Here is a 12,258-nt window from a genome sequence, read left to right as displayed (position 1 = left end):
GGGCTTCACTGGTATCTACTCGTATTATTTTATTTTATACACCAATGTATATAAAACATGCTTTACCTGTATTATATTACATAGAAAGACCCGAAGTAGAAAATACAATAAAAATGTTAACATTTCAAATATCTGATTGATGAGTGCATGGGTGTTAAGCTGCCATTTCTTTTGTACATTTGAATTTTCCACGTCTTTCAAATACTCCAGAATTTTAATAATTTGGTGATGATTAATTTTAGATTAATCTCCATAAGAATAAAACTTCTGTTTTTCTTTGGATCGGTTATATTATAGTACAATTCACCCATTTAAAGTGTACAATTCACTGCTCTACGTATATTCACAGAGCTGCGCAGTCATCACCGCAGTAAGTTCAGAACATCCCGTCTTTCCCAAAGAAACCCCATGCCTTTGAGCAGTCCCTTCTCACTTGCCTCCGACCCCTCCCATTCTCTGCTCTACTGAACCATTTATCTACTTTCTAGATATTTCACATAACTGGAATCATACAATATGTGGGGATTTTTTACTACCTTCTTTAACTTAGGGTACTGTTTTCAGGGTCCATCCACGCTGTAGCGTGGATCAGTATGCCATTTCTTTTTATTGTTAAATAATATTTAAATCTAAGGATATACCACATTTTATTTATTCATTCATCATCTGATGGCTATTTAGGTTGTTTCCACTTTGGGGCTATTATAAATGATGCTGCAATGAACATTAGTATATACACTTTGTGTGGATATATGTTTTCAAGTCTCTTGAACATATACCTAGAAGTGGAATTGTTAGGTGATATGGTAACTGTATGTTTAACATCTTGAGAAACTACCAGATTGTTTTCCCAAGAAGTTGAGCCATTTTCCATTATTATTAGTAATAAATATATGGGGATTCCAGTTGCTCCACATCCTTGCCAACATTTGTTATTACCTGTCTTTTTTAGGATAGTCATCCTGGTGGGTGTGAAGTGGTATCCTGTTGTTTTGATTTGTATTTCCCTGATGGCTAACTGGAGGATCTTTGTGTGTGTGTGTGTGTGTGTGTGTGTGTGTTTAATATTTATTTTCTGTAGGCTACAAAACCTGATGACCATGTTTATTAAAATTATTCTTTTTTAAAATTTATCTTTATTGTTGAAAGTATTACAGATGTCCCTCTCCCCCCACCATTGATCCCCTCCACCCTGCATCCTCCCCACCCCCAGGCCTTCCCCACACTATTGTCTGTGTCCATGGGCTATGCATATAAGCATATAAGTTCTCTGATTAATCTCTCCCCATCCCTTCACCCCCACCTTCCCACTGAGACTCATCAGTCTGTTCCATGCTTCTACGTCTCTGGATCTATTTTTTCATTATATTCCACTATATATATTTCATTATATATATGAGTGAGATCATGTGGTATTTGTCTTTCTCTGACTGGCTTATTTCACTTAGCATAACACTCTCCAGGTCCCTCCATGCTGTCCCAAAGGGTAAGAGATCCTTTATGAGCTTATTGGCCATAAATATCTTCTTTAGAGAAATATCTGTTTTAGTTATTTGCCCATTTTTTCAGTTGGTTTTATGTTTTCAGTTGGTTATTATTGAAGAGTAAGGGTTTTTAATATATTTTAGATAAAAGTTCATTATAGTATATGATTTGCAAAATTTTTCCCCATTTTGTGGGTTTCCGTTTTACTTTCTTGATGATGTCCTTGGAAGCCAAAAGTTTAAAGTTTGATAAAATCCAATTTATTATTTTCTTTTGTCACTTGTGCTTTGGTTTTATATATGGAAAAGTTTTTTCTACCTATGATATTGTGATATAAGAAATATTTTTTTGTCTTGATACATGGCTCCTCCTTGCACACACTTCCTAAAACCCTCATAATTTCCCAGGTGATAAGAGCTGTAGGAGCATCTTTTGTTATAACTTAGTTTTTTGTTCCTAGTTCCTGAAATAACTAGAAAATGGCAAAGGTGAAAGGAGTGTATTTTATTATTCATAACAAGCCCCTTTCAACACCACCTAAGTGTATGTTAATGAGGTGATTTTTGGCAAACCTTTAGAAAACCCCTGGTGGGGAGCTGTTTACCAGGGGGACAAAATCTGTGAATAGATGGTTGGAAATTTCAGCCCTCATCCCCAACCTCCAGGCTACAAAACCTGATGACCATGTTTATTAAAATTATTCTTTTTTAAAAATTTATCCCAGGGAGGGAAAAGGGACCAGAGGTTGAATCATTCCCTGGTGGCTAATGACTTAATCAGTCATGTCTGTGTAAGGAATCCTCCATAAGAATCCCAAAAGTACAAGGTTCAGAGAATCTCTTGGTTGGTGAGTAAGAACACAGCCATGTCCTGGGGGGTGGGGGGTGATATTATCCCCAAACTCCATGGTCCAGAAACTCCTGTTCTCTGGACCCTTCCAGAACCCACCCTTCGTATCTCTTCATATGTCTATTCATGTGTATCCTTTGACAAATATGTGATTTGTAGTAAATTGGTAATCTAGTAAGTAAACTGTTTGCCTGGGTACTGTGAGCAGTTCTAGCAAATGACTGACCCTGTAGAGGGGTCTTGGGAACCTCTAATTTGTAGTCTAGTAGACAGAAGTCGTGGTTAACTTGTGGACCCTCCACTTGCAATTGAAGTGGAAGTGGGGGGCGGGTAGTGCTGTGGGACTGAGCCCTTAACCTATGGTGTTTGGACTAAGTCCAGACAGTTCAGTGTCAGAACTGAGTTAAAGTGTAGGACATCCAGCTGGTAAGGGGGACTTGGTTGATGTGGGGAAAACCCACACATCTAATATGAGAAATGTTCTGGGAAGTGCTGGGCATGAGAGGCATGGTGAGTCAAGGGAGAAGCTGAGTTTTCCTTTTACTGCACAATGTCATGAAGATTGACTCCTTTGTTTTCTTCTAAGGGTTTTATAATTTTAGCTACTACATATAGGTTTATTATATATTTTGAATTAAATTTTTGTGTATAATGTGAGAAAGATTCCAACTGCATTATTCGCATGTGCGTATACAGTTGTCCCAGCCCCCTTTGTAGTAACAGTACTCTTTCCCCACTGAACAGTCTTGGCAACCCAAGTCAAAAATAAATTGACTGTAAATATGAGGATTTATTCCTGGACTCAATTCTGTTTCATTGATCTATTATCTGTCCTTAAGCCATAATTGCATTTTCTTGATTATTGCAGCTTTGCAGTAAGTTTTGAAATTGGGAACTGTGATTCCTCCAACTTCGTTCCCATTAAATATAGTTTTGGCTATTCTGGGCCCCTTATATTTCTATTTAAACTTTATCATCAGTTTATCAAATTCAGAAAAGAAGTCGGCAGCATTTTGCTAAAAACTGTGTTGAATCCGATCTATTTTTTGGGAAAATGTCATGAAGAACTGATGCCATTTCTTTTTAAATGTTTGGTAGAATTCATCAGTGAAGCCCTCTGGGCCTGGGCTCTTCTCTCTGGATTGTGTTTAGATTACTATTACTTGTTATAGGTTTACCCAGATTTTCAATTTCTTCTTGAGTCAATGTCAGCAGTGTGTGTCTTTTTAAAAATTTTCCATTAAATCTAAGTTATCTAATTTGCAGGCATACATTTTCTCATCATGTGCCCTTACAATCTTTTTTATTACTGTAAGTTTCATAGTGATGCCCCTCTTCAATTGTGATTTTAGTAATCTGAGTCCTCTCTCTTTTTCTCTTGATCAGTCTAGCTTGTTGACCTTTTTAAAGAACCAACTGGTAATTCTGGTTTAGAAATATATTTGACATAGACTTCCATCTGATTTTTTTTTTTATAACAGAACTGAGAAAAGTCATAAAGATGCTGCTTGCAGAGAATATTAGGTCTTCCCGAACGGGTACTCCAGTTCGCTTTCACTCTTACTGTACACCAGAAAGAGATATAACCAATTCAAATAAGAGGAACGCTAATTGTGTATCTTTCCATAATTCTAAAAAATTCACCAATCCAAATAAATAGATTGTTTTCAACATGAGCATTTACGAAAGCTCTGAGATTATGATTTGAAGCTGCTTTTTAAAAGGAGGAAACTAAAATGAATAGATAATGTTCTTTTACTTTGACCTTTCTCTTTCCTGTGTTTAAAATAGATGTTGATGCCTCTCACATTCAAGTTAAGCTCTGGACTCATTAATTTCAGGAATACTTATTGTATGCTAACATGAGCCACACAGTACTGTGCGTGCTGGTTATACAGGACAGATGATGCCCCTGTCCTCAAAGCAATTACAATTGGTTCTGAATCAAACTTCCAACTTTGGGAGCTCCATTTCAGTACTTCTAAGGCACTGCAAAACCATCATTTCTCAAATGCTAGTCTTGATTTCTCTCTTCAAACTTATCACCTCCCCACCACCACCCTTCCTGTCCTGAATCTAGTCTTCATCATCTCAAAAAATAGCACCAGCGATCACCCAGTTCAACCCAAATATCTTAGAATCTATTCATGGCTGCTCCCTTTTCTTCATGACTATCAGAAAACCTTTTTTTGCTTCTGACTCAAATTTATCTCTGGAATACATTCACTCTTCTGCAACTTCACTAATTCAGATCATCACCATCTCTGACATCATAACTCTCCCCTCCTTTCCTTCACCATCTATTCTCTACCCACAATATAGAGTGATCTCTTCCAGTTAATATTTATAAGCACATGTCACCCCTTGGCCTCTTGGAAAGCCTTCCAACATGTTAAATTAAATCTAAAGTCTTTCATATGAACTTGGTTACTGTGTCCCTTTTTGCCCCTCCAGCTTCATCATGAGTCACCCCCTTACTTACCCAATACAATCTGCGCTCACTAACTTCTAGTATGCAGTGAACATTTGTTCAAGGAATGAACTAAGAACTGATCCTTAAGGATTCTTAGAAATGATTTCCAAAAATTTTTTTATGATCCAGTTGCAGCATCTTAATTATCTCTCTATTAGAGATAGTTTCCCCACTATAAACTCTGAACATAATAAAACCAACAGTGTAAAATAAGTATGAATTTAGAATATACCCCAGAATTGGGTTATTCTCAACCCAGAAGGTGTGGTTTCAATGAGGATCTACTTTCCCATCCCGAGCACTAGGACAGTACATCAAGGCAAAAGCATTTTAGAGATTAAACTTTCTTCTTGTTCCAGAAACATATTAGAGCATAAACTCCTCAATCCCCTCAGGAAATAAAGTCTGATTTCCACAGGTGAATGGGGGAAGGAAGAGAGTGGTCTGTGAAGCAATTCAGCGTCCATTCCCACTCTCCTTTGATAGTTACATGCATTTTCTCCCTGGCACTTAGATTTGACTGAGCATTAAAGGTGGAAAAATAAGGACCGTAACTTCTTTCTCCAAATGATCATGACTGCTTGATAGAAGGTCTTTAACAAGCTCCCACTCTGACAAGCCGCCGTTGTGTCCATGCTTGGAATGGCTTCATTCTGTGCAGATGACACACTCAAACAGCAAGTGCATTAAGCTGTGGCAGCTTCCCACTGGCCTGAGCAATTGCATTAGGAAAACGCCATTAGCCGAGCTCTCTCTTCATCTGTTCTCCCCTCCTCCCCCCACCAGTGAAAGCTATGTTCAATACTACTATTAAATTGCCCTTAGAAACACACTTTTCAAAAAAAAATCAATGCACATGTGTTTTCATACTTGTCACAGAGAGATCAAATGACCAATCTAAGATACATTATTCCAGCACAAGCTTTACATTTTAACCTAGCTTCTTTCGGTGGCATATTTATGAGCTCACACCCCAACTAAAAAAAGAGAAAGCAATGGGTAGGAGTGTGCAAGAGAGTAAGAATGGATGGCACTATTATTCCGAGCACTTTTTCTGCATTTATGGAGCACTGCATGGTGAACGCAGAACAGCCTGCTGGGATGGGGTAGAAATGGTGATATTGGTAGCAGGGAGCCAAAGCCCTAAATCCCAAACTTGCTATGATTCAACTTATAATACCCATTCCTTTCCTAATGAATTTGAATGTGCTTCCTAGTCTGACCCTTCCCCCTTGTTTAGTTGTGAGCCCCTTTTTACCAGGAGGCCACGCACTACAGAGTTTATTTACGGCGCTGGAGCTAAAAGCAGTGTGACTCTATAACTTTGTAAATTTATCAGTCTAGGCAAGTTACTAAACCTCGCTGTATTTCAATTTCTTTATGAAAAAATAGGAACAGTAAGAGTACCTAAGTTAGGGAGTTGTTGTAAAGACTGAATTATTTTATTAAGTAAAGCACTCAAGCAATGTAAGCCATGCTATTACCTATTATTATTTAGTATGAGTAAGAAGAGAAATTACTCTTCCTGATAGGGATACATGATGCGGATTATATACTTAATATCCACTTCCAGCCATTATGGGTCACTGTTTTAGACCAGCCCTATGGCTGTGAACAGCTATCAAAAGGACACAGCCGCTTTCAGGCAATGAACACAGACAGCATACGACTGCGATTATTGAGAGAAGGCAAGTCCCACAGTTGCCCAGGTTTCCACCTCAGGACAATTTCCCAACCACACTGCAGGGGGCTGGTGTCACAGCGGAGCTCTGTGTTCCTGCTGAGCTGGCGGAGCAGAGATCACAGTTCAGGGCAGCTGGAGACGTGGGGTCCACAGTTGGGAAATTTGAGAAGAGGTAGCTATACAAAAAGGAAGCCTCAGAAGTCTCTCCAGGAGTCCCCTACAAGCCTGCGACTGAGGGAGTCCCCCACTGGGCAGCACAATCAGATGCCAGTTGCTAGGAAATTAGGAACAGAGCCTAGGTACCGTAGGCACCGTGGGTGGTGGGGGAAGCAGTGCCCAGGCATTTGGGAGCGTGGGCCCTGCCTGAATGATTAGCTCTGCTTCTTAACCCAGTGGGCTCCGGCTGAGATGCCAGAAAGTTGTCTGTAAGAGTAGGAACCACATAGAGAGCAAGATCCACTCTAGGTCCTTTCAGCAAAACCTAGAAAGGAGTCCTAACAGGGTCCAAAGAGGGTAGAGTTTGGGGGCTGAATCTTGGTAAAGTAGGTCCATCTAATCATCCAGTAATGGAACTGCCGGCTAAAACAAAAATCAGTAGTCTTCGGAGTAAGGTAACAGAATCGAGAGAGCCTACGATTTATTATACATAATTCCAGTATTCAATCAAAAATCTACAGTCATAAAAAGAAAGGGAAAAATGTGGTTTTTACTTTAGAATAAAAGCAACCAATAGAAACTGAACCCAAGATACCCAGATACTGAGGAAACAGACATACTTAAAGCAGCTATTATAAATATATTTAACAAATCAGCAGCCTGGCCAGGCGTGGCTCAGCGGTTAAACATCGACCTGGGAACCAGGCGATCGGGGTTCAATTCCCGGTCAGGGCACATGCCCGGGTTGCCGGCTCGATCCCCAATCAGGGGCGTGCAGGAGGCAGCCGATCAATGACTCTCATCATTGATGTTTCTCTCTCTCTCCCCATCCCCCTTCCTCTCTCTGAAATCAATAAAGATATATATAAGAAACAAAAAACAAAAAAACACACAAATCAAAAATGTGTTCACGAAATTACAGAAAATATGATAAATGAGTAGGCAGATAGGGAATCTCAAAAAAAGAAATAAAACTATTAAAAGCAAAGTATATCACTGAAATTAAAATTTCACTGGATGAACTTATTAGCAGATTCAAGATGACATAAAAAAATCAGGGCATTGCTCTAGCTGGTTTGGCTCAGCAGTTAGAGCCTCAGCCCTAGAACTGAAGGGTCCTGGGTTTGATTTGATGTGTCTCTCACATCATTCTTCCTCTCTCTCTCTCTCTCTCTCTCCCTTCCCCCCTTTTACTCTCTCTAAAAGCAATGGAAAAAATATCCTCAGGTAAGGAATTAAAAAACAAAAAATCAGTGTGTTAACAAATAAATATATTTATCTAATAAAAGTTACCTAATAAATACAATAAATAGAAGCTATCCAATTTTTATAACAGAAATAAAAAAGATTTAATAAAGGTAAATACAACACTATCAAATGGGCTAATTTATGTGTAATTGGTGTCCCAATAAAAAAATTTAAAAAAGACTTATTGTGGGCAGACAAATATTTAAAAATACAATGACAGAGAACTTCCCAAATTTTATTTTTAAAACACCACCAATCTATAAATCCAGTAAGTTTAGCAGCCATCAAAAACGATAAATATAAAAAGACCAAATCTAGGCGCATCATAGCCAAACTGCCGGAGGCCAAAGGAAAAGAGCAGGCTGGACACGAGTAAGAACCTAACAATTCTCTGACCCTCATCAGGACAGGAGCGTGTGGGAGACAGTGGGGCAGCCTCTCCACCCGCCAAAAGGAAAGAGTCAGCCCGAGATCCACGACTAGTGGAATTTTCCCAAGCAAGAGGGAAATAGAGAACTTTTCTATAAACAAGATCTTTGAAATTTTGTTTTCAGCAGATTTACACTGCAAGAAAGGTTAAAGGATGCTTTTCAGCTCAGAGGAAAATGATACCAGATAAAAACTAACATCTACAGGCAGGAATGAAGAGCTTCAGGATGGGGGCGCAAGTCACTGAGTTTACTTACTTCTCATGGTTTAGTGTAAAATGTGCTGGCTGCTTTCAGCAAAACAACAGTGTAAGGTGGAATTCAAAGCACATGTAGAAGTAAAAGCTATGACAACCCCACAGGAAACGGGGCAGCTAAGTGGAGCGGTCGGCGGGGACCTAGCGTCACGAAGAGTCATGGGTGAAGCGCTACGGGTGCGTATTGTTAACTGTAGACAAACCACTAATAATAATAATAAAGGGTTACAGCTAGGAAGTCAATAGAAGAAATAGTCTGAAACCCTGAAAATACTGTAAAAGAAAGCTAGACAAAAAATGTACAAATTAAAAACAAATAGCAATAGGGTAGACTTAAATCCAACCAAAACAATCATGACAGAAAATGTAAATGGATTTAAAACCCTAATTAAAAGGCAGAGATGATCAGAGTAAGTAAAAAAGTAAAAGGAAAGCCTAACTATAAGCTGTGTGCAAACGATGCGTTTGAAATGTAAAGATCGAGAGGAGTTGCCCGCGTAAAGATGAAGCACAGGCGCTGGAGAAAGGGGAAGCGTAGGGAAGCGGGGTGGCCGCACTCGCTGCAGGGAAGCAGCTTCGGGAAAAGCCAACGCAAGGGACGCCCAGGCCCAGCGCAGGGCCGGAAGGGCGCCGCCTGCGGGACACGCCAACTGGAAGCACGTGCTCGGCCAACGACAGTGTCGAAAGCCATGGAGCAAACGCACGGAAGGGAGAAACGGACACATTTACAACTAAAGCTGCATATTTTAGTTTCCCTTACTCACTAATTGCTGGAAAGAGGCAAAAAACGAGGGAGGAAAAGGAACATCCAAACGTTATCAAGCAAATTGATCTAATGGACATTTTAAAACATTGCGCCCAATGATGACAGAGCACACACACACATTCTTCTCAAATGTTTCCCAAGGGAGACCATATCTTGACTGTAAATAAGCCTGAATATATTTTAAAGCCTGATTTGGAAATTAAATTAAAAAAAATCTAAATAACCCATGGGTCAAATAAAAATCATACAGAAATTACAAAATATTTCCAACAGAATAATAGTTAAATATGTTTCAAAAGTTGAGAGATGCAGCTAAAAATGCTCACAGGAAATTTATAGCTTCGGAATGCCTCTATTAGGAGATAAGATGAAGTCCATAATCTATGTTTCTCCCCAAAGAAAGTAGAGTAAAAACAATCTTAAACCTAAGTATAAAGAGATATTAAACAATATAGGTAAGCTCAAAAATCAATGAACTAAGACACAAATGATATGGAAAATTAACCTAAAATGTGGTTATTTGAAAAGATTAATAAAGTTTGCAAAAATTTCTGGCAAGCATAATTGTGGAGAAAAGAGAACAGAACAAATTGTCAGCATCAGGAATGAAGCAGGAATATCACTGGAGATCCCACAGATACTAAAGCACAATAGATAAAGCATTAGCCTCATGTTCATAAATTTGATGTTACATGGAATCAACAAATTCCTTGAAAAAAACGCATTTCTAGAAAATCTGAAAACCCCATGTCAATTAAAAGAATAGAATTCATTTTTTTTTTTTTTTTTTTAAATTAACTTCCTACAAAGAAAACTCCAGGCTTATGTTCACTGGTACATTCTACCTTTAATTCAAGAAGGAATTAATACTAGTCTCATACAAACTCTTTCAGAAAATAGAGAAAAAGGGAATGCTTCCTAAATCATTTGTGAAAGCAGTAAAACCTGACTCTTGCCCTGGCCGGTTGGCTCAGCAGTTAGATCCTTGGCCCATGAATTGAAGAGTCTGGGGTTGGCCCGGCCGGTGTGGCTCAGCGGTTGAGCATGGACCTAGGATCCAGGCGATCAGGGTTCGATTCCCGGTCAGGGCACATGCCCAGGTTGCTGGCTCGATCCCCAGTAGGGGGCGTGCAGGAGGCAGCCGATCAATGACTCTCTCATCATTGATGTTTCCCTCTTTCTCCTTTCCTCTCTCTGAAATCAATAAAGATATATTAAAAAAAAAAAAAAAAGTCCCAGGTTCAATTCCAGCCAAGGGCACATGCCTCAGTTCCAGGTTCAATGCATGGGCCCCGTCAGGATTCGTGCGGGAGGCAAGGGATCAATGTGTCCCTCTTACATCCAATGGATGTTTCTCTCTCTCTCTCCCTTTCTCTCCCTCTCTCTCTCCCTTGCACTCTCTTTGAAAAGCAGTGGAGAAAATATCCTTGGTGAGTATTAAAAAATAACAACAACAAACAGACCTGATTCTTAAGCTTGAAGAAGCAATTACAGTTTAAAAAGTATCACATGAATAGATGTGGGTTTTTCATTCATTCATTCATCAGAGATATTTTAATGACTTTTATGCCAGCAATGAACCAGACTGAACCATATTAATTGCTGTATCATACAGCTGTGGGTTTAACAAATCGCCAAATGTCAACAATTTCACTGGATTCAGTTTTGTGATAGGTGCTGGGAATGAACCAAATGTAGTTCTCTGCCTGAGGAGAGATGCCTGTCTCTCAGGGAGCCCGGCACCTGGAGATGATTACGTGAAACGTGCTGAATGCCCGACTGTGCCAGGGTGCGGGGCTGCAGCGGGACTGTGAGGACGTGGGCAGGAAACCTCCCGGCTCCGCCTGATGTGAATATGAGTAGGAGCCGCAGGCAAAACCGCAGGAAAGAAATGCCTGGCGGTGGAGGCAGAATGGGCCCATGAACAGAGCTACAAGAAGGCACAGCAGGGCCCGGTTAGCTGAAAATATTGATACATCTTTAAAATGCACACTGTAGATGACCAAGAGCAGTGATGGGGTCAGGGCACATGTGGCGAAGGCTGGAGGAGGGGTCCTGAACATTGTCACATGTTTTCCCAAAGAAATCTGATAAGTTGTGATCATACATTCGGGACTGGGTATAACCCGAGCAATCACGTCTCCACCCCACCAGGCCGGGCCCAACAGGAGGCTCTCAGGCACCATTGTCCTCTCTCCCCGCCTTACTGTCCCCTGCAGGGCACTTGGTGCTCACTAATTATTGAAAAGGAGCTGAAGACTCTGGGATTGCACAGGCGCTGTCCTGGGAAAGTGCAGGGAAACACAGAGCTAAAGGCTCTCCTAACACAGCAACAGCACCGACTGTCCTATTAATACGCTCCGAGAGCGCCTCAGTGGAAACCAGGCCTCTGGACAAACCGCTGCCCTCAGCTGCCTAAAGCACAAGCTGTCAGCCTGAACATAGCACAGATGTCAGTGCCCCGCTACTCTAAAAGCCGAAAAGCTTTGCTCTGTCCACGTGCCGCCAACCACACCCCGAAACTGGTCACCTCGGGAAGGCCACGCTCAGAGAAGCCGTCTAGAGGGCTTAAGGGGGCAGTGCTGCTCACCCTTGGGATTTAAAAGGAAACTCAAAAGCAGCAGAAAATTAATGCTAAAATAATTTTAGTCAATAATACTAACCAACTTCTTACTAAACCACTCATTGAATCTAAGAACCAGCAAAGATAACTAATTAAAGACTAATGTCTCTTGTCCACTGTGATTATGGTATTGACAGGCAGTAAAATAGCCGAATTAGGTGGGGAGAGGGCGCAAAGCAGTGAGCAGAATTGTAAGGGGACTGAATTGCCCTGTGCTCCCCACCCAACCTCACGATCTAGGGCTGATTTGGGAACCTCCAGTGGACAAAGCAGCCACCTTCAATAATTA

General features: G+C 40.4%; 1 protein-coding gene across 6 annotated transcripts in view; it reads right to left on the bottom strand.

Moving 5' to 3' along the window:
* Positions 1–12,258, bottom strand: part of OPCML (opioid binding protein/cell adhesion molecule like) — a 1,023,398-nt gene that overhangs the window by 323,531 nt on the left and 687,609 nt on the right. The gene's annotated exons all lie outside the window — the stretch shown is intronic.

The sequence above is a fragment of the Miniopterus schreibersii genome, assembly GCF_964146895.1.
Source record: "Miniopterus schreibersii genome assembly, chromosome: 20".
In the NCBI taxonomy this organism is placed as follows: domain Eukaryota; kingdom Metazoa; phylum Chordata; class Mammalia; order Chiroptera; family Miniopteridae; genus Miniopterus; species Miniopterus schreibersii.
The sequence above is the reverse complement of the archived record's forward strand: the minus strand, read 5'-3'. Positions and strand labels throughout refer to the sequence as shown.